At 33.8% G+C, this 24,188-nt stretch overlaps 1 pseudogene; it reads right to left on the bottom strand.

The window, feature by feature from the left end:
* Positions 1 to 352: 352 nt before the first annotated feature.
* On the bottom strand, positions 353 to 2,966 carry LOC149564393 (putative polyol transporter 4; annotated as a pseudogene).
* Positions 2,967 to 24,188: the final 21,222 nt, after the last annotated feature.

Raw genomic sequence — 24,188 nt, 5'->3', positions numbered from 1 at the left:
TTAACCACCTGTGGGCAAGGGAGCGCGTCGCATCACCCAACAATCTCCCCCTCGACGTGCATACCAGGTGCTTACGCGGGTCGGGAAGGCACCAGGGAGATTTGTACCCATGACCAAGCCAAAACCAGGCTCTGATACCAATTGTGGGGCCCATTTGCCGTTGCACCAAAAGCTATGACTGTTAGTGAACATGGAACACCACATAATTAACCACCTGTGGGCAGGGGAGCGCGTCGCATCACCCAACAAGTTTTGCCTTTGGTCTCCGGCACAACCCAATAAACAAACTCCAAAAGAGAGAACCCCGCGTAGAAGAAGAAAACGGCAGGAAGCGTAACCGCCTTGGCAAAGCTCAGAAATGTGAGGGAGACGCCTCCACTGACAACTCTATTAATCCCCACGCGGAGCCCCACCGCCTTCGCCCTCAGCCGAAGAGGATATATCTCGCTGCCCATAACCAGATTAATAGGGCCCAACCCCATCGAAAAGAAGGACACATTACTGCACGCCGCCACCACCGCCAAACACGCGGCTGCCTCGTGCGCACGAGAATCCCCCGTCGTCTTATCCACAACGACAAGACACAACCCGAGTGCCGCCAGTGACAAGGTCGACCCCACCGTGCTAACCAGCAACAGCGGCCTCCGTCCCACTGTCTATTAAATATGCCGCGACCACAATGAATCCAGTCTTGACAAATCCCATAGCCATTGTCGCCCCGAGTATGCCATTCTGGCTATGTATTCCCGCCTTCTTGAACGTGAACGGGCTGTAGTAAACAGTGCCGTCGATGCCCGATGCCTGCTGGAAGAACTGTATGTCTATCCCCACCACCAAAATTCGCCTTATGCTCCCCGCGGGCTTCCATAACAACTCTCCCCACCTTCCCTCACCCTTTCCGTGCTGAATCCCTTTCATTATCTGCGCTAGAAGCTCCGCCGCCTGAGCTTCGCTGTCGGATGTTCTGAGGAGCACTTTCATGGCGTCCTCGTTGCGCTTCTTCATGACCAGCCACCGCGGTGACTCCAGCATGAATAACACGAAGACGCCGATGAAAAACGGCGGAATGACGCCCATTCCGAGCATGAGACGCCAGCTGTAGTGCGCCGGCAGGCCCTGGAATGCGTAGTTGGCGACGTAGCCGAGAAGAATACCCAAGTTAACGAAGATCTCGGGAAAGCAAACGAGCATCCCGCGGGTGGAAGCTGGGGCGAGCTCTGCTGTGTAGACGGGAGCAACGACGGCCGCGTAGCCCAGTCCCACGCCGCCCACCAGTCTGCTCGCCATGAGCCACGCGAATGAAGGGGCTAGCGACATGACGGCTGCGCCGATGAAGAATATGAGAGCAGCGAGAGCCATGGTCCATCTTCGCCCCACCGCGTCGGAGGTTTTGCCGGCAAGGACGGAGCCCAACAGGCAAATCAGATTCAGTGAGCCGATCAGGAGCTCCACCTGGAGGTCATTTATGTGCAGGTCCTTGCGAATGAACAGAACGGCGCCGCTCATCACTCCCACATCTATGGAAACAACAGACAGAGGCAATTAATTTCCTCAAATAGCTAGACTTATGTGAGATGAGAAACAAGGGGATAAAAACATACTCTTTCATATTCTAGATGTTAACAAGATAAAATGCTAGCAAATCAAAGAGTTAAAACTGATCAAAGCATTTGAAAGAAACTAAGCAGTTCAAGTGAGTCATGTAGGAAAGACATCTTTATATGATTATTCTGCAACCGTCATCACAAACAAGATTATCATCAACCAGCGCACTCTCCCTCCGAAGTATCCCTTTGACGGTTGATCACATACTGAAGAGGCACTGTCAGACTCGCTTAAAAAATAATCCTTATAGCAAGTGGATTGCAAGTAGAATGGATTCAACGGATTCAAATATGGAGATGTAGAATTGAGATAAGAGTGAGGTGACTAATATATATATATATGAAATCTACGTCCTTCGTGAATCTGCAATATAGAAATATTTATATTTTAAAATTTATTGAAAATAATAATATGTTCCTTTAATGAAGCTATCATGAGAGCCTCCCAATACACATCTCAATGTTTATAGACAGATAGACAGATAGATACTCATGAATTTACTCATGAAATACACCTAGTAATATGTTTAACCAAAAAACTACAGAATATCTTCATAACAATACAACTTAAAAATTGTCACAATATCTTAATAGCAATATGACAAAATAACTCTATAAAATATTACTTTCGAGATGGATCAGATCTGTGTTTTTGCAAGGGCTTACTGTGGTAGGTTTGAAGTTACTAAATCCAATCTATCCCAGCCCACATCAAAACAAGCCGCATCAGCATTATCGAGATGACACTACCTAGTTTCAGCTATCTAGTCTGGTCTAACATTGTGTTTTTACGTGCATCAGCTAAATACTCGATCTTTTTAACCTTCCTTCGTGGCTAGAGAGAGTTCTCTTTCTCAAGCTGAAAATCAGTACATTCATTACCATTTAATAAACTAAACAAAAATGGTTATTGGCAAATCTTTTCAACTAACTCCCCACTCCCTTATTCTTCAAACAATCCATAAAGGATTCATCTTTTGTCTTTCCAAATTATGTAGATTATCGTCATAACTCTGCTTCTCAAGCAGCAATTCCACAACTTTCTCTAAAAGCGAACCCAGTTCATCAATTTCATCTCTTCATGGTGTTCAATGTTTTATCTTATAATACATGCATGTCAGATATATCACTTGAAAAATAAATAACAAACCGAGTAGAATACACACATATAGGAACTTATGAGAAAGTACATAAGCAGAGTTAGAGAGCATATCAATAAACTTGCTAAAAATAAATAAATAATCTTTACCATAGCCCAGCAAGAACGAATTTGGTGGATGCCACTACCGCGCACATAATGACATACATGTTCCTCTTGGGCTTCGAGTACTTCTCCATGCCCAACACCTCTTTCCCGGCCATGGGATCTTTTTAAGATTTCTGAGAACACACATCATCATTAACACTTTATATATCCCTACATTCCGTTCACTGATTACTTCCAATTTTCAATGTTCACGACTCCTTTGATATTGAATAAAGTTGATAACTATCACCATCAAGGAAACGGAGATGCTGCATAGGAATTCTCATCTGACACGGTTGGAGGAAAACCAGTCCAACCTTGATTGAAAATTTGAACAATCCAACATTTTTCTTGTCACTCACTTTGCTCGTGCGAGTGGGACTGATGTCAAAAAATTTGAGCAAGCTGAGGCGGAAATAGATCCTTGGACAGACTTGATAGTTGATATAAAACATTTCATGAGTACCCATCGTGAGGCGAAGAGAGCCTCGTGCCAAGACTTGTTACTTCATACCGATATTAGTCCACACAACTAGTGCCCATGTTAGGCCCGTGCAATGATACAACTGATTGTGATAAAGACTCGACGAGCAGAAGGGGTGGGAGCGCTCAACGTCTTTCCATATGTTATTTTCACTTATAATTATCTTTCAAAGAGACCCACCACAAATGCAGCTCCACACCATTCATTCAATCAGATTATGCATAGTTATATCTTGTAGCTTGAAAAGTGTCTTTTTTCATATAAGCAACTACCTCTTCTATAAACATTTCATTCTAATACATTTTCAATGGTTGATTCAACACAAACATTCTTATTGAAAAATACATTCAAAATTTATATGAGAGATCTAATCATTTCATTCATCGTCTTCCACTCTTCAAATTTTCACACACTCATAGTATTGCACACTTCAACTCTCTAATTTCTCTCTATACTTAAACATGCAAGCTATGAGATTGAAGCAAGCTAACAAATATATCCTAAATTTACAATGACACAGACATGTGTTTATAAGTGCACACGGAGGACACAACTAGTTGAAATCAAGACAATGTGTCTAGTCGGTAGAAGATAATTATACATAATGTGAGTGGCCTACCTCTTAAAATATTAAAGCCTTTTAGGCACACGTTACTTTTTTCCCAAAACTAAAAGTTTTAAAACATTCTTTTTGATAAGATGGGGTTTGCTTTCGTCAACTCTTTCCAAAAATGAAAATTAACTCTAATGAAAAAAAGCTTAGATCTTTTAAGAGTATTTTCACCAACTACGCTAGTACGAATCACAAGTTTAATCTTACCTTAAACATACAATCATTATTTTTGTAATATTTTTATTTTAAAATAAAACTAAAATAGCTAAAGATAATACTTAAGAAAAATAAATTAAATAAAAGTATCTCTTTAATAATGAAATTTAAAAATGCATATTGTTAAGATTCTAGTCTAAAAAGGAGAAAGTCACTATTGAGGATGCTAATATGTCATGTATATATCTTTGTTTTTAAGTACATAAAAAATACTCAAAAAATGTCAAAATGAAACCTTGATTATAACTTTAGATATAGAAACATCCCAAAATATATATATAATAAATATATTAAAGATATAAACTAGGTAAATAGTATTCAAATGATTAGATACATAAATGTTTTTTATTAGGAAAATAGGTTTTAAAGGGGCCCTGAAATCCTTTAAAAAAGAAACTAAAGATATAGCATTAAGTACAAGGATACAACATAGCAAAAAGAAACAGAGTCAACAATTGAACAAAGCCAGCTACAAAAGGACATCAAAACAAACAAAAGCCAAAGTCGAGAAGACACATAAAAGAACTAGAAGCACATGGCAATTAACCCATTTTCTTAATTAGCTCGACTACCGACTCCTTTACCTGCTCCATCTTTTCAGCAACTTCTTTGATGTGGGTAATCTCCAAAGAGGCCCCAACATACATTTTCCTAGTGTTGGCCCTAGTCTCTCACCATGTCTCTTCCTTGTTATCAACAACAACACCTTGATCTTTAGCAACAATGACAATGGATTTCTCCCTTGGACTACCTTCCAATGTGGTAATGATAATGTTGACATGCCCATTGGAGGTTTTATGGATTTTAAAGCTTTGATCTACTATTGTCTTAGGCATGCTCTCAATGCTATTCACTTTATTGTCCATCTCTAGCACCTAGGCTTTCAGCTTATAGAAAGTAGCCATGCTAATAAGAGAGCCCATAGGAGCTTTGTCCCACTCAACAATAAATTGGGATTTATCACATTCAATTCTCCCTTCCATAGACCCCATTTTGTCTTTCATATCCATGGTCTAGTGAAACAAACACTTGATGGATCTAAAATTGTCCACTAGACTATTCTTGCAATTGTTTAGTAACTCCATGTCCGCCTTGTTGTTGTCACTAAGAATGATCATAGAGGGGTTGATTAGTGCTTGGAGATCTGCTTTACCTAGTTCCACTTTCCCAACCTTCAAGTCAATCTTCTCCTTCACAATCCCAACCTTATCGTGTCTATGCTCATATTTTTCCAAGCCAAATTTCTACTAGTAAGATGAGTAGAGGCATTAGCAACAACCTTAGCCTTAGTAGCCTAAGTGGGACCAGAAACAATGTCATGTTCCTCCTGAGAGGAGGAGTCCCCATACTAGTCTTTATTAAATTTAATAGGGTGAATAATCTCCATTCGCCTTTAAGATCACCTTTGTCCATTTTCTATTTCTTCTTGGTTGGCTTGGCAATCTTACCGGTGCCCTCTTCACCAATACTTGTGTAGATTTCTTCTCCATCATCCTCATACTTGTTTGATGAGATGACAACTTTGGCTTGTCTTTTGGGTAAAGGGGTTCAATCATACTTCAATTTCCTCTTCTTGTCCACCCCCTTCTCATGCTTTTTCTTATTGTAGCTTGTGTGCTTAGTGTCAATGTCCATGGCCTCATCTTCATACAAATCCTCCTTTGACTCCACCATTTTCTTTTCCATCTTTTTCCAAGAAGGAAAATTTTTCTTTGAAGTTTTCACAAGGGTTTTACGAAAAAATCTCTTCCCCTTCCCCTTATCTTTTGGCATCATATCTTCCTCCTCCAAATGCAATCCCTCACTATCTTTAGTGTCGTAAAGACCTTGAGACTCCTCTGACTCACTCTCTTTGACAATATCATTCGCCTCTTTTAACCTCATGTAATTTTCCACATGGACTTTAATATGCTCATAAATGAGCAACATTAAGCCCTCATGGAATAGAGGGTTAGCTAGGATTTTCTACCTTGCCCCATTAATACTAGCAGACATAGAAGATAAAAGATAAAATGGAATGGAAACCTTAATTTACCATGCCTAAAGTGATTTAACAAAACAAAATGGTGCAAAAAAATTCTAGAAGATCTACCATCTAGAGTCACATGGTAAATTATAGCCCTCAACACAAAGCACCGTAATTTTTTGATGCAATCAAGTTGTAAGTATATCTGACCTTCTTGTTTACCAAACCCTCACTTTCCCTTATCACCTTTGGAAACTCATCAATAGCCACATCCAAGAATTTGTAGTCTCTCTATTTTGTTTTTCCTACCATCAAAATTTCCATCACTGTAGAGATAAGTTCCTCGGTTATGGTAATGTTTCTATCCCCAAAGTTTAGAGTGCCTTCTTTCCAATTGCACAGAAAGAGTTGGGTGACATTTAGATTACGTCCATGAAATTTCACCATGAAAGTAGTAAGGACCCCTCATTCCAAAATCTCCCAAACCTTTGTGTGCCTCTTATATTTCTTACATTTTGATCATTCACATCACTTGCATTATCCCCCCCATAGCCTTACTACAATCTTTAAAAAATTGAAAGAAATCACAAAGAAAAATTGCAATACAATGCAAAGAAAGGTACATGGAAGTGGCCCTCAAAATAACCTAGAAATGTGTGATACATCAAAATCATTATTTAAAACCTGACATCCATTCTCTCCTCCTTACATCTCAAAATCGGAAAACATCACTTCTAAATGTCTTCATTGCTACTAATAATTGTTCCTTCCCTCCCATTAATACTATTGCCATCAATGTTAGATATGAAATTCATTGGAAGTTCTTTGAAGCCTTGCCGAGTCATTTTCTCATCACACCACACTACCACATTAGCTATGGCATCTGCCACCATATTAGATTCCCGATATACATCAGTTATATGGAAGTTTTCTGTAGAACCTAGTATATCAATAGTTTCTTTAGTAATATTTTCAATATTCCAAGAAGGCTTAGAAACTCAATTTAAGCAATTGACAATGCTATTAACTTGAAGTCTTATTTTTGTTCTTCAAAGGTAGAATAATTGTTTAACAATAATCTTTAGGCTAAGTTATAGAAATATTGTAAAAATCCTTAATAGTATTTTGTAATCTAAGAGAAACGTTGGTATGTATGTATGTGTGTGTGTGTGTGTGTGTGTGTGTGTGTGTGTGTACACACACATATAGCTATATATATACATATACATATATATATAAACACACACACACACACACATATCTACATATACACACATATATATAGATATAGATATACATATATGTATATATATACATATATACCTCTACATATGTGTATCCACACGCACACACACATACATATATCATGTGTGTGTGTGTGTGTTAGGGGATGAATATTGTTAAATTGAATTCAATTGTCTAAGATAATGGACTCCAATATATATTGTAGTAGTCTTTTGGAGAGGCTTAATATACTTCTTCATATTTTATAGACTACTTCAAAATATTGGGTGAATTTGAGTCCTTGAATACAATTATGTATCACTCTTGAATCAATATGAAAATACACTAGACTGAATCAAAATGGTTAGTAAAATAGTTACACAGTGTTAATTCATTTTAATTTTTATTTAAAAGTTAGAGATTCAAATTCATGACTCTGAAAGAATTCTAAAGACACCTTTAATTTTGAAAGGAAAACCTTCATTGATCATAATCTCTCTCTTGAAGCGTTTTTTGCCAGCCTAAAGGTTATGTCCGATGCAAAAATTCTTTGGAATGGATGGGTTACCCAAATAATTTTAGATAGTGATGTAGTCTTTCATTAGAGAGTATTTCTATTAGGTACATAAATTTAAGCTTTGTTATAAGGATCATTATGGTCCTCTACTAATCAAGGGTAGATTAAATTAATTACAAGATGGAAAAAAGAAAACAACATTGTAGAATGGAGATCAATTACATTTATTAATACCTCTTACAAGATTAAAACCAAAGGTATTGCTAAAATAATACTAGCAAGAATCTCATCCATTTTCTAGGTTGAGAGGGAACAACTCTTAATAGCCTTAAAACCTACAATGAAACAATTAAACAAGGCTTCTTGATAATGTGAGAAATTATTTAGTAGACTGCCAACCAAAGGTGTCTTCCATGATATATGATCCAATTTCAACAAAGGTGTCTTTCCCAATATTCAATGAGATCTCAACATTAATTTATTCCTCAATTCCAACCCAATTCTTAATGTTTGGGGTTTTCGTAATCAAAGGAGGAGAAGGTCTTCTTCTTAGAGGAGATTTAATGGTTTTAGAGGAGATTTAAGTTAATGGGTCATTTATTGATATTGTTGAAGATGATCACATTCTCACTCTTTAAGATCTTGATGCTTCCTTATATGATATGGTTAGTTCAATTTTTTTTGAAATCGATGGGTTGCCTATAGAATTTTACAAAATGACATATTCTTTCATTGGAAAGCAATTATGTGAGGTATATAAAGAAGATTTTCCACTAGAATTATGAGGATCCTCTACTAATTTTTAAAATTAATTCCCAAGTTAAAAAATAAGAATAACTTTTTAGGATAGAGATCAATTACTCTTCTTAATACCTCTTATGAGATTACAACTGGAGCTATTGCTAAAAGAATAAAACACATGATACCAAAAATTTGAAGGCCCAAGAAAATTGAATTTATAGGAGGAAGATTCAGACTAGATAGCTTGGTGTTGTCTTGGGAAACTATTGAGTGGGTGTAAAATACTGGTCAAAATTGCTTCCTTGTTAAATTGGAGTTTAGTTTACTCTCTAGTGTTATTCGTTGAAGTCATATCTCATTAAAGTCTTGAAATACATAGTGGCTACTCCAAAGAGCACAATAGATTTGGATTCCCTCTTTTAATTTAATTATAATAGGGGAACTTGTTCTTGATACTCTTTGAAAAAGAAAATCTTTTTTTGTATTTCACAATCAACACTTGTATTACTCACACTTTGATGTGTTCTATTATTTGACTCCACATTGTAATGCCTTGTTGCAACTATCATTGTACTTTATTTTCTACTTTCAAGATCTTAAATATTTATTTTTCTAGTAAAAAAATGAGTAACAGGTTGATCTTGCAACATGGTGATAGTTATAGATGCATGTTCAATTTCCACTAAGTTGTCATTGTTGAGCATTGAGGAAGGGGGAAAATGGGAATGAAAGTAGTGACCATGCCTTGTATGTGTAGTAGAGGAGGCTATAAGAAAAATTTATGCCGACACTCATGATGGACAAGGCATGTGTTGGTGGTGTAGACCCATATGCCAACACGACAGAATGGAAAAAGATGGTGGTCATTCAATTGTAGTTCAACTAGAGAGATTGACTAGAGGGAGATTAGTTGGCATGGGGAGTTGACGAAAGATATAAGGAGAAATAGAGTACAAGGGACTTATAATGGTGTAGAGAGGAGGAGATATTAGGACATATAAGGCATAGAGTGCCAAAGAGTACATACGATATAGGAGATGAGATAAGAGACAATATAAATAGAAAATAATAAATCTAAAACACATCAATGTCTCAACAACCACAAGATTCACCACAAGGATGGAGTCCCCTAATATAATCCCACTAGTTCAAAGCTCAAATAGAAAATAATCTATAAATAAAAAGACCAAAAAAAATGCTATATTTTAATTTTCAATTTACTGTCGAGTCTAATCCATCTACATCTGCATTTCACAAATTACTACGACTGCACGCTCTTTATCTATTATTCCTTAAATAAATTAATGTTAGCGATCAATATTTTTAGCCGATAGACTATTTTACATTGGCTTTTCACTAGAATATGTCTCACGCTGAGAATACAGATGGTAAGTAACTCGTTGGTTTTCTTTGTCTGGTTTACGGGTTTGGTTTTCTACGAGCTATCACACTTGGCTAGTAATCAGTCTAGAGAAAATCCAAAATTACATCAAATGATGTTCTTAACCTCAAATGGTCGGATATTTGCATCAGCAAATCGAATGGGATCTTCAACTTAAATCAAATCCAAATTTACAACTATAAAAATCAAAGCGTATCTTTACTAAATTTGACCTTGCTTCTTGAGGTCTCTCGTCTAAATATCTCCTAGTCTTTTTTTTCTTTAGTCCACCGCCGTTGAACATGGTATAAAAATCTTTCAGACTAAGTGAGCATAGCACTGATATTCATTTATTCCAATATGCGTGTCCCTACACAGATAGCTAACCAATGATAAGAGCTGCTGCAGTCTTCTCTTCTTATAAATGAACGACCATCTCGTGTTGAAGAACCATGGTAAAAAACATGATGAGGAGTTAACAAGAACAAAGCCTATAATAGGCTCAATATTGGGTGGGAAGAAGAAATAAATAAAAAAACTACAGGGAAATACCAAATATGAACAACACCTTATAGGTTACATGTGTTCATTCATGGCAAGCACATAGGGATGCTGCCTTACCAAACACATGTTTCTTCAAACTGTAGCCCATTCCTGCAAATGGCCATGAAGAAAGTAATGTACATTCCTCCTACCCGCTCTCCACCACACTCAGGCCACTTTACATGGTGATTATGCGAGCAAGAGGCATTAGTGCCCAATTTAATTTTCAGAGATTCTAGTGTGAGCCTGGCTTCCTGCAACGATAACTTCTACAAAAAGAAAACAATGCTACTACTACTATTTTATTCAGAAAACAACAGATATGATATGCATCCCTAATCAATTTGCAGTGTGAATAAAACCAAAACCAAGTAGCAAGAAAGCACTACAAATATTATTTATTTCATCTGTTCATCTCAGTCCTTCTTCACACAAAAAAAGAAAAAATCTCAAATCATACTCTCCCAAAAGATTTCGGAGAGAATTTATAAACGAAGCCAAACGGTTAAGAACTGGTTTTGGCAACCACCAGACCCGTAAACCTTTACTAAAGTTATAAAAAAATATTAATTAAACCCTAAAATTAAACACCACCTTGAATGCAATGCAAACCCTAAAATTTAATAATAACAAAAAAAATCTAAACACCACCACAATTGCAAACAAAAAATTTATTCATGTGCCCAGCACTTGCTCCTGCAACAAAACATAAGAGCAATTATTATGCTAAGCTAAATTTTCTTTTCGCCCCCTCTCGGATCTCATCTTGGAATGAATGTCTTTGATCTGGGATTGCTTGTGGAAGATAGAGAAGCTATCGCTTCATCTTTTCAAAAATTTCATCTTTTACATCAGTGTACCATATGTTCTTAAAGTTAAATTGTTTGTTGATTTTAAAATTGTAAAATATCTTTAGAAAAATGTATTTTATTTTTCTTGGACGCATACCTTAAGGGCTCATTTGGCTGCAGGAATAGGAATACCTATTCAAGAATACTTATTCTGAAATAGAAAATGGGGCTACGTATTCTTGTTCTCTGTTTGGTTCAGCCAATATTTGATAGGGAATTTGTGGACCCCAAAATTTATGTTTTCTAAAATAAAGAAAAGTGGAATAGGAATATGTATTCCAATAACACCTATTTGGGTGGAATTGCAAAACCTAATTTTTGGGTCAAAATTTGAAATACATATTCCTATTTTACTACGAATTCCAATTCTGATTTTGTACATCCAAATGAAGAATTCAAAATTTTCAAAATTTATTGTGTAGGTGGGAAAATTTAAAAATAAAAATAAAATAAAATTGGAGGAGAGAGAAAGTGACAAAAATTAGAGGAAACAAAAAATTTTAAGGCGGAAAAAGGAGAAGAAAAGAGGAATTTCTATTTTTGAAGTGCAAAGGTGGCATAAACAAAAAAAAAAAAAAATGGTTGTCATTCCATTTATCGAGGTGTGTAGGTGGAATTCTAGAAGGTTGTGGATATATTATTAAATCATGTATTTAATATTTGTTGGGTCACGTGGTGTTGTTTAGTTGTATTTCGATAAGAATTATATATTTTGTAGACATTCTATTAAATCATGCATTTAATATTTGTTGGGTGCTTAGTTGTATTTGGGTGGGAATTAATTTTTTTTTTAAGGGTAGTTGCATTTACCTTTTATCCCACATTGGTTGTGTTGGTAACATCTTGGGTGGTAAGTGCCTATTTAAGAAGGCATGTGAGCATTTCTAATCAAACTTCAAGGTGTGGAAGCTTCAAGGTGTGAAAGCTTCAAGGTGTGATCTCTTCTTAGTAGATGCTTGGAGAGAGAGAGGAAGCAAAGGGTGAGCTTTCCTGAGTCTATGAATAGAGCACTGAATGTGAGGCAATTTATAGTAGGATTGTGATGGAGTTGTGAATGTGTTGACAGAGCACCGAATGTGAGACAATTTACACTTGGATCTTGGGTAAAGTTGGAGAAGAGCTAGTGGCTATGGTTTAGTAAAAAATGAGGTTGTTTGGTGGCTTGCAAGCACAAGTTGAGATCTTGGAGGTTTCTACCAAAGTGTGGATCTAGACTAGCTAGTGTATGGGTTGGATCTTGCAGAATTGTTATTGTAATTGCTATTGTATTTGGCCATAATCGGGAAGGCCTTACAGCACGACACATTGCATGTAATAGTTATTTTATGAATAAAGAGTTGTGATTTGATATTAGATCTTTCATTGTTATTGTGTCTCCACTATGTGGTTATTTGCTGGGGGCTAGGACATCTCCTCTTGGGATTCTCCTACCTTGCATTGTGTCAATTTACATATGCCTATTCTACTTGTATTCTTGTTGCCAAATAGGCCCTAAAAAGATAGAGGGGGAAGAAGAATTAATTATCATCACAATTAATTATCAAAAATATGTGATTTATATAGAATTCAAGTGAACATAGTATTAAGTCTAAATATTATGAGGAAAAATAGAATTCATGGTAATTTTTTCTTTCTTATATTGGGATCCTATGAAAGGGTGACCATTGAGATTTTTTGGGAATATTTAATGGCAAGGGGTCCTATGAATATTTTTATTTGTTTCAGTTTTAAAAAAGTAACTCTTAAAGCTATTTGTATGAAGATCAAAATAAGATTTTAAATTTAACATCTAATTTTGTTAGGGAAATAATGAGAAATAATTGACACGTGGCAAAAAAATTCTAAATGATAGGTTTATCTCCAACTCCACCTTATAGTGGTTATGTTTTTATTTAAATCTAAGAAATTAAAACAATCTTATAAACAATGCTTTTTTTTTAAATAAAGTGTGTCACTACAATAATTCCTAAAATTATAACATATGGTTATTACAAGTTAACTAAACTAGTAACAAGTTCAAGGAAAAATGAAAAAAAATGACAAATTGTAATAATGTGGTAAAATGAATGTGATTTAAAAATAAAAATAAAAAATTCTAAAATAGTATTTAGAGTTTATATTTTAGATGACTACATGACACAAATCGAAATATATTATTTGCAACATTTTCTCTAAAATTTACCATATAAGATCATCATTTCATGTTTAATTCAATAGAAAGAATAGACAATTTAGTAAAATGATAATAAATTTTTCATTACCAACATAAATTAAAAGTTAATGTGTTCCAAAAAACTAAGAAGATGGAGGATAAAAACAAAAAATATATCTAATAAGTTCTCTTAAATATGAGAGCTTATTTTGTTTCAATGCAAACATCTAAATCAGGTTATTTTATTTCCAAGACCATAATATAAAGAAGAATCCTATGCTTGATTGAATAGAAATAATAGATGGTAGTAAAAATTCTATAACTTTCTTAGAGCTATCAAACTTATAATATAATCAAATCAAGAAATAACCTGATAATATAACATTCTTTTTGCTCAAAAACAAATAACTAACTTAAATATGCTATAAAATACTAATTATATCCATAATAAAAATTAAATAAGATTAAAAAAAATTAGAAAAAATATAAATAAGTATTCTTTAAAGGAGTTAGATTGGCTTTGTAAATGAGTACCTCAGCTTTGTTTCAAAAAAAGATAGTGATTTGGGAACTTCAGTATATGCTTGAGGAGGTCTAGAGATCACTGCTCATTGTTATAGAGAAGCGTATATGGTGGCAAACTAGTTATCCAACCAAGGATCTCAACTAGAATAGGGCTCATGTGTCTTAGAGGGGGGATAGCTTAAATGTTTTAGGTAGCCAATAGTGGGTATCAATAAGGTTGACTGAAGAGTTGGATATATGTCCTTTGGTAGGTGGGGAAGCATTCGGTTCATAGTTATTGTATACGAGGATTAGTAATGCAAAGAACTCTAAATATCAAATCAAAAGTATTCAAAAAACTAAATAAACGTAACTTCAAGATAGACTAAGATGAGCTCTCAATTGAGAATATGAGCCATTAATGGGCTCTCTCAATGAGAAGCTCTCTTGTTGAGTAGCTTTGTCTAATTAGATAGGATGTATGCTCGATTCTTCAAAGGCTTCAATGGTGTTCTTGATGGATTTTGGCTTGGGTGAATGGATTTGATGTAAAATGGCTTCTTGAAAATGGCATTATGGCTTTACTTCATGATCAGAATGGCATTATTTTGTTACTATGGGTGATTGTGTTAAAATGGCTTGGGAGAGGATTCCTTAAGTAGGCAAAGGGCTTGAGGGATCAAGGGCTAGGATGCAAGGATGGGAGAAATCTTATGGAAGGTTTAGATTGAATGAGAGGAGAGCACATGGATTGTGCTTCCTTACAGCCAATCAGGGAGTGACACATGTCATAGGGTCATTGGTTAGAGCAAGAGGGGTTGAGGGGTCAACAAAGGAGGCTCAAAGCTCATAAAGACCCTCATAATGGCTTGTAAGAGCAATGAATGGACTTGTAAGAGTCATTTATGGTTTTGTGGGCTTCATAAAATTTTATGGTTGGGATATTTGTGAGAGAGTTGAGATATTTTGACTTGGGTTGGATTAAGAAAGTCTTAAGGTTGACTTAGGAATGTGCAAATGATTAAGGCTTGGATTAGGCTTGGGTTAAGATTAGATTAGGCTTGTTAGAGATGGGCAAGTGGATGGCATTTAATGAGGGTGGGTGAAGGAGGAGATATTTGTTTTCTTTGGCTTGGGTTAGCAAGTCTTAACCCATGTTTAGGGAATGTGACAAGGTTAGGGGGGGATTAGAATTAGGGTCAAAGATAAAGATTGACATCTTCTAGAAGAGTCTAGGCTTTGGATGAGGATGAAGACTTTCTAGAAGAGTCTAGAACTTCCTAGGATGAGGATAAATAAGGTTTTTAGGAAATAAATAAAGTTTTATTTATTTCAAGGGTTTGGGTTGAGGAGATATTTATTAAAATATATTTAATAAACATGAGGATTAATATTTAATCTTAATTAAATATTTTGAGTTGGGATTAGAGGTAGGAAATGATGGGATTAGCCTTTAATTGAAATTAAAGAAGGATTAGAAGATTTTGGAAGAGGTTAGTGGTCTTGAGGAAATTGGCCAAGTTTTGGGTAAAAAATAAATAAATTATTTATTTTGGGATTTTTGGTCAATTTATTAATTAAATAATTAATAAACAAGAAAATAATGTTTAAATAAGATTTAAGCATTTTTGGGAGGGATTCCTTAATTAAATATTTTTAATTAAGATAAAGGGATTTAATGGCATAAAAATTAATTAATTAATTGATAAATAATGATGTCATCAGGAACTTTTTCAGAAAATAAAAATACTTTATTTTCTAAAGGATTTTTTAGGTGTCTACAATTATAGTAAAATTGGAGGTACATTTATTGAAGTTGTGAGGGTATCCGCTGGTTCTATTTTGTCTCGTGTTTGGAAGGTGTGTAAGTTACCTGTCCATATAGGTAACATGGGGTTTTAGAGCATTGTAGTCATGTTTGGTTTAGGTTTGCCATAGCAAGTAAATGTTTTGTGTCACTCATTTATGACTGAGTTGGAGATTTATATCTTGATTATGTTTCTTGTTGTAATTGTTGTCTATTATTTTGGATGTGGGGGTGAAATGAATTAGTAGTGGAAAGTGATTTAGAAGAGATTTGTTGTGATCCATTTGTATGTTTATTTTTCTTTTTTATATTAAGTCTTTTATTACATACTATTTTGTGACTTGTCTAATGTGATAGCTATTTTTGGCAAAAATGGGTTGGTAGTGGAAAGCAACCTTAAATAAATCTATTGTGTTGCACTTGAATAGTGGTCACAAGTCATCTACCAAGTCAATCTACCTTCCACCTTCATAAAAATTTGTGATGGCATTAACTCCATCTAGATGTAAGGTGGGGGGTGATACAACGTTCTTTTTACACTAATATAGTAGAGAAGGGAATGGAATATTTAAAAACTAAAATGTCTTTATATGATCTTTTGTTGTTAGGTCTTTTATATTTAATTTAGGAAATATTGTCTAATTATTTGATGCAAGATTACAAACCTTAAAATGAGGGTTTCTTTGACTAAGAGTCAAGAATCACATTGTGTTTATAATATCAATGTTGTTTAGGACATAATTGTGGTTCATTCCTTATGTTGTCAAGGTCTAACACTTAGGAAGATTTGAAATTCATTAGACTCATTCAAAATCATCCAACTTCAATAGAATATTAAGGACTCATTAGTATACATGTTAAATTAATAATTTAAATATAATATTTGTAATATTTAAATTGGCATAAATATATTACATATACATAGCTAACAAAAGTTAAAAGATATCTATATTAAATATGATATTTTAATTTTAATTTAAAACAATTTTGTTAGAGATTAAATTTGCTTTTAAGGTTAAGTATTGTTAGAGAGAAGTTAACCAAGTTGCACCCAATCGAGAGACAATGGTTGATATTCTTTGTCATCTTATCTAATTATTTTTTCTTATATAGTTTAATCTATGATCATGTTAGGTTTGTATGGTGTAAATTATTTCATTTGTTATTCAAATATTCTATGACTTCATGGCTGGGGGTAATTATATTTTAAACATGTATACCTTTGCTTTATTTCTTTCAACCTCCATGTGAATTGTGATTACACTTCTTGCTTGAGGGAATTCATACTTTTTCCACAAATGAGTAGTAAAATTTAGTGTGCATCTTTCACTTCAAAATTGTAGTGATTGTGAATGTGATTTGAGGATGTATACTTTTATGCTATGTTGGTGGCTTGATTTAGAAGATCATACTATTTGTACAATAATTCATTTAATTCAAAATATATTTTTGACTGTATTCCTTTCTTGGGGTAGTATGCTTGATGATTTGTTTTGTGATACTCATTATGTTATATTATTCAAAAAATGGCTTCCATGGGTTATTTATCATGCATCTCTTTAGCTTTAAATCATCGGTTATTCACTTGTGATTACTATGTGCAGTAAACATGTTGCATAATCTTATAATTTAGAGGTGATTTTAGATCCTACTAAAAATATTGAGCTACTCAATTCATTCATTAGAAAATCTTAGTCTTTTGTTTCAATCATGTGATACAACTTTGGTCTTAAATTATGATAAATATTTTAGGTACTATTTTTTTTGACAATCAAATCATGTTGGATGATGATAATATTGCTTTGCCAACTTGCATTGGCTTATTTATTTCAAAAGGTTGTTTAATTTTTACTTTGCTTTTTTGTTGTTTGTCAATGTGGCATACCTTTTCATAGTGTTTGGTATTTTTTGCAACTTATACTTCCTTAAAAGAAAATTAGCAACAAGGGATACACAATTACATGGCCATAATGTGTGTGGGAATTTCATTCTAAAGCTATATATGATATTCCTAACATAAATATATTTTTATCTTTGTCTTATGTGTTCACACAATGATGTAATCGAGGAGGTTGTTGGTATCAAATTACATGGAGAATCATTATGGTGTTATCATTTTGGTAGCATAGTACTCTATAGATAATGGTTTGTCCACATTGATAGAAGAAATGACCAATAGTTAGATTTATGAAGCATTTATTATATTGATGAATAGAAGTCAGATGTAGTATTTTCAATGTTTGATAATGCTATTTTTGTTTAAGAGTGCTTTTTTGATAGGGAAGCTTTATAAGAAGCACATCTTCTTGATTCCTAAGTTTCATCTACCTAAGTATAGACAAAGATATGATGTGTTAAACTCGTCATAGTGTAAAGAGCATAACAACCAATAGAATGTTTTTTTCTACACTAGGCAATATGGTAATACTAAAATCAAATGATGGATTAGTTACCTAGAAAATTGTATTGGGCCAATATAATGACATAAAATTCATTAGATTATCACTCTCTCATAAAACTTGAATTGCTTGAAAAGCCAACTTATGGTAACACATTTTACACTTTTTCCACCACCTTAAGACAAGTATAAAAGGAGATAAAAGATTGATAACTATTGGTGTGATCATTGATATTATGGTTATATTTGATAAATTTATAACTATATTTAGAGAAATTTATGATAGAACATTTGATCACAAATACACCAAATTTTTCATGCATTAAGTGTAAATATCATATCATGTTCACTTGTTGATTCTAATTACAAATTGGAAAGAAAATTTACTTAATCAAGTCACTCCCAACTAGGTGAGAAGGATCCTAGTAGATACAAAGTAAAAATCCTCTAACAAGGTGACTCTCATAAGGAGTTTAAAATTTGTTCATTAGGTAGATCCTAATGTAAGTCTTTGCAATATCTCTTAACCAAGCTAAGATATTCTTAACTGGGTATTCCCTTAATTGGGTGGATGAAATTGCTTCTAATGTTATCATGTACACTAGTGGTATTCCTTTGGGGGAGTATCCTAAGCATTGGATAGTATTGACATGTTGCATTCATGTCTGTGTTTGTCATTGATGTCAACATAGCAGTAATTTTGTGAAGACTGGCAGAATAAAAGACATAGATCATACTTGTACGAACAATGTTTTGATGGTCAAGTGATGTGTAGGTAAGAAAATGTTCCAAATTTTGTCTCGATGACAAGGATAAATGTGCAAAGTCTAAGTTGAAGATGTACATAATCTATAAGTGATTTATAGAGAGCAATGCAGAGATAGAGTGCATGGGAAGAATTTTTTTATGATCCCATTATATCTTCTAATAGAAATATAATCTAGTGATGTGCATTTAGTTAGTGATAGAAGATAGTCTAATGGTGATGTCAGTAAGTGCGCAAGTCTTGAAGTTACACCTATGAAGGTTTGTATAGACTATGAACTGACAATTCTATTGTAATTGTGAATTAATTAATTATCTTGTTAGAATTAATTGTGAAAGCCTCAAGGCTAACTCAAGGAATTATTTTGAAGATAGGGTATAAAGGAAATATGTTTTCTTTGTTTGTAAGAAAAGGGAATGCAAATGAAGTATGTGAAGTGATCAGGAAAGTGTGAATTAATGTAGAGTGTTGTGGTAAATGTGAGTAAGTGACCCAAGGGATTATTAGGATGTAAAGTTCATGATCTGGTATCAAGATCAAAAGAAGTAGAGGTCCAGTTGATAGAACAAAGAAAGAGGAATGTTTTCTACAATACAAATTCTATTATTCAGCAAGGAATAATACATAGATCATTTGGACAATGGGTTCATTGGCCTTGCCACTGAATCTATTTGGATAATGGGTTCATTTGTCCATTACAACTCCTAATAGGGTTGGCACAACTCCTAACAGGGTTCAAATCTCCTAACAAGGATTGTTATGCACTGAATTTTGTTATAGACTCCTAACAGGGTCCATCCTCTAACAAGGAATATTTATATTAGTATATCATCTTGTGGGTACCATCCCTATTGGGGTTTTCCCTCTTATAAAGGCTTTCCCTAGTTAACATATCTAGTGTTATTGTGCATGAGTATCTTGTCATGGTTTTTTATTATATTTATCATATGGTTAAGATTTAAAATAAGGCTAATAATAGTGATAATAGTTATATAATTGATTCCACCCCTTCTCAGTTATATTGGTGAACTATATATTCTAACAATTGGTATCAAAGCATTAGGTCCTTGAAGAGAAAACTTAACAGCTTTGGGAAATTAATGGCGAGTCATTTAAGAAAGGATAGTCCTAAGTTCGATGAAGTTAACTATGACATCTAGAATGAGAAGAAAAAGACTCATCTACTGTGTATGGGTCTAGGATACTGGAATTTGATGAAAGATAACAAAGAAATTGTAGATGAATAAAAACTTGAAGAATGTAGTGAAGCAAAAAGAGATATGTTCATGTGCAATATGAAAGCTAGAGAAGCTTTACTAATAGCTCTTCCTAAGAATGAACATAGTTAGGTAAAGTCAATTCAGACATCCCATCTAATTTGGAAAGAATTAGAATATATTTTTGAAGGAGATAAACATACAAAGAGAATAAGATTACATAATTGGATATGTGCATTTTAAGATACTAAAATGATGGAAGATGAACCTAGAAGAAGATATGTTGGTAGGATATCTAAGATTGTTCCAAGAATAAATTCATATGGTGGAACCAAAGAGGAAGATGTGGTTGTGTGGAAGATCTTGAAAACTTTGACACCACCTTTCAAGCAAGTAGCATAGATGATTAAACTATTGATACCCCATACTGAGAAGTTCACCAGGGGAACTTTTCTTGGAAGATTGGAAGTAACAAAAGCAGCACTGAGATAGTCTAGAGAATTGACAAGACTTGAAATAGCTTTCAGTGTCTTAAATGTTAAACCAAATTTGTCTAGAAGTGAATTTGGTCATTATGCATAATGTGCTAAAAGAGAGAAAGAGTATAAGGAAAATTTTAAGCCTAGAAGACCTAGAAATTATTTGTATGCAAATGAATATGAGGAACCTAATGAAAAAGTTTAGAGTGAAAGTGATGATGAGATAGGATTCATAGGTATTAAAGAAGATGATCTTGATATAGAAATTAGAGAGGAAAAAGCTCTAGATTCTCAAGTTGAAAAGAATCTAATTTGATAATAGACAGTGGATGTTCACATCACATGATTGGTAATATGAATAAGTTTTTTAAATCTAGGAATCATGATGGAGATATTGTTAGAGTCAATAAAAAAGCATCATATCATATTACAGGGATAAGATCTATTACTCTTGATGGAAAGACTAACACTGATGATGTTTACTTTGTTGATGGATTAAAGCATAACTTGTTGAGTGTTGGATAGTTCATGAATAAAGGTTATCAATTACAATTCATAGAAAAGACTTGCATTATCAAAGATAAAATGGTAAGATGATTGGAATGGGAACAAGGTCAAGAGTAAATTTAATTTAGTTGATTCCTACTAAGATAACATGTTTGGTTACAAAAGTGGATAATTGTTGGTTATGACATAGGAGGTTTTTTCATATAAATTTTGATAACATTGTGAAGCTTAGTAGCATATTTTCAGTTAGAGATCTGCCTAAGATAATAAAGCCTACTAATATTGTTTGCAAAGAATGTATCTTGGCTAAGAAGAAGAAGATATCTTTTCTCAACAAGAACTTCACTACTACAAAGAAGCTAGAGATTGTTAACAAAAATTTGAGTGATACCTCAAGGACAAGAGGATTCTATGGAGAAATGTGTTTCATGATTTTTGTTGATGATTTCACTAGAGTGATATGGGTAGCATTCCTTAAAGAAAAGCTTGAAGCATTTGAGAAGTTTAAGATATTTAAGAATAGATTTGAGAATCAATCTAGTGTTAAGATAAAATGTTTGAGATCGGATAGAGGTAGAGAGTTTAACATGTTTTCTAAAGAGAATGGAATTAAGAGACAATTGTCTTCACCTAAGAAACCTGAGAAAATTGTAATTGCTAAAAGAAGAAATAGATCAATAGAAAAGGCAAAAAGAGGAATTATGTTTGAGAATGATGTATCACAAACATTTTGGAGAGAAGCAGTCAACACAATAGTATACACTATGAACATAGTACATATTAGAAAATGTATGGATAAGACCCCTTATGAATTATGGTTTGATCATTCACCCCTAGTAAAGTATTTCAAAATCTTTGGAAGAAAATTTTATATAAAGAGAGATGATGATATTGGTAAGTTTGATCCAAGAAGTGGTGAAGGTGTTCTTGGTTATTCATTGAAAAGAAAATCTTACATACATTTTAATCATATAACTAATTCGCTATAATTGAATGCACAAATATTAAGGTTGATGAAAAGTTTGGAATTAAGGAAAATATGATGGATTATAATTCTGATGAAGAAGAAGATAATATTGGGATTTTTAGATAGAATGTAGAAGTTTTCTTTGAGACTAACAATGATCTACATAATAATGTAAAAATTGTTGAGAAAAGAGGAGAAAGATCTAAACCAAGAGAAGATGTAAGAGTTGAGTTAGCAACTCTTACCTTTAACATGAATCTGACAAAGAATCACCCTCCAAAGAAGACAATTGGAAGAAAAGACAAAGGATTGATGACAAGGAACATAGTTAATGAAGAGATATGTTTGATTTCTCAAATTGAACCTAAGAGTGTAGATGAAGCATGTAAAGATGATCACTGGATTCAAGAAATGAAGGAAGAATTAGATTAGATTGTGAAGAATGAAACATGGAAATTAGTTCCAAGACCTAAAGACAAGAATTTTATTGGAACCAAATGGGTATTCGGAAACAAGATGAATGAATAAGGTGAAGTAGTAAGAAACAAGTCTACACTTGTGTTCAAAGGATATTCATAGCAAAAAGGAATAGCCTATGAGGAGACATGTGCCCATGCAGCCTAAATGGAACTAGCAAGAAGGTTTTTTGGCTTATTCAATGAATAAGAAATTCAAAGTGTATCAAATAGATGTCAAATCAGCCTTCCTAAATGGAGAACTTGAAGAAGAGGTATACATTGAGCAACCTGAAGGTTTCCCTCTGATAGAAGGAAAAGAAATGGTATGCAAATAGAAGAAAGATCTATATGGTCTGAAGAAAGCATCTAGACCTTGGTATGCAAGGTTGGACAATTATCTAGCAAAGCTTGGATTTGCTAAAGTTATGACAAATAGTAACTTGTATTTGAAAGAAATAGAGAAGGAATTGTTGATAATAGTAATATTTTTTGATGATATAATATTTGGACGTAATGATGAATCAAATGATAAGTTTTCTAAAGAAATGAAAAATGAATTTGAAATGAGTATGATTAGAGAAATGAATTTTTTCCTAGGTTTGCAGATTGAATAGAACAATGATGATACTTTTATTTCACAAGATAAGTATTTGAAAGATTTGTTGAAGAGATTTGGATTAGAAAGTTGTAAGTCTATTTGTACACCAATGATAACTCATCACAATTTATCTAGCAAAGATGATACACCTATAGTCGAGAAGAAGAAGTATAGATCCATGATTGGATGTTTGCAATATCTAACTCACACTAGGCCAAATATAGCAAATGTAGTTGGGATTGTAACTATATTTCAAGCCGATCCTAAGGAGTATCATTATGTAGTAGCAGAAAGGACATTCATAAATTTGAAAGGACCATATGATTATGGGATATGGTATAACAGATCAAATGATTTAACTCTATGTGCTTATACTAATGCAGATTGGGTAGGTAGTATGGATAATAGAAAGAGAACTAGTGGTGGAGCATTCTTTCTTGGAGGAAGATTGTATTCTTGGCTGAACAAGAAAAAATATTGTATTTCACAAAGTATAGTTGAAGTTGAGTATGTACCAATAACAAATAGTTGTAATCAAGTGATGTGGATAAATTAGATGTTGAAAGACATCAGGATAGAATCTTCAAGACCTATTATCATGCATTATGATAACAAAAGTACAGTATGTCTAAGAATCTTGTATTATATTCTAAGACTAAGTATATATCTATTAAGTATCATGTTTCAAGAGAGAAAGTGGTAAAAAAGGAGATTATATTGGAATATGTGATTACTAAAGATCAAATTGTAGACATCTTTAGGAAGACCTTACCTAAAGATACATTTGAGTACTTAAGAGGTATGGTTGGGGTTATGCCCCTACCTACTTTAGAGTAGGTGGTGCATAGATTGCATTAGTCCAGTGGTACAGAGCACTATTATTTGATTGGATTCAATGTAGATGCTTCATGTATAGGGGAGTATCTGTGATGAGCGGAGTCATTAAGGA

This window comes from Cupressus sempervirens, chromosome 4, assembly GCF_028749045.1.
Source record: "Cupressus sempervirens isolate cs-2001-9-10 chromosome 4, ASM2874904v1, whole genome shotgun sequence".
In the NCBI taxonomy this organism is placed as follows: domain Eukaryota; kingdom Viridiplantae; phylum Streptophyta; class Pinopsida; order Cupressales; family Cupressaceae; genus Cupressus; species Cupressus sempervirens.
This window is presented reverse-complemented; position numbering and strand designations above follow the sequence as displayed.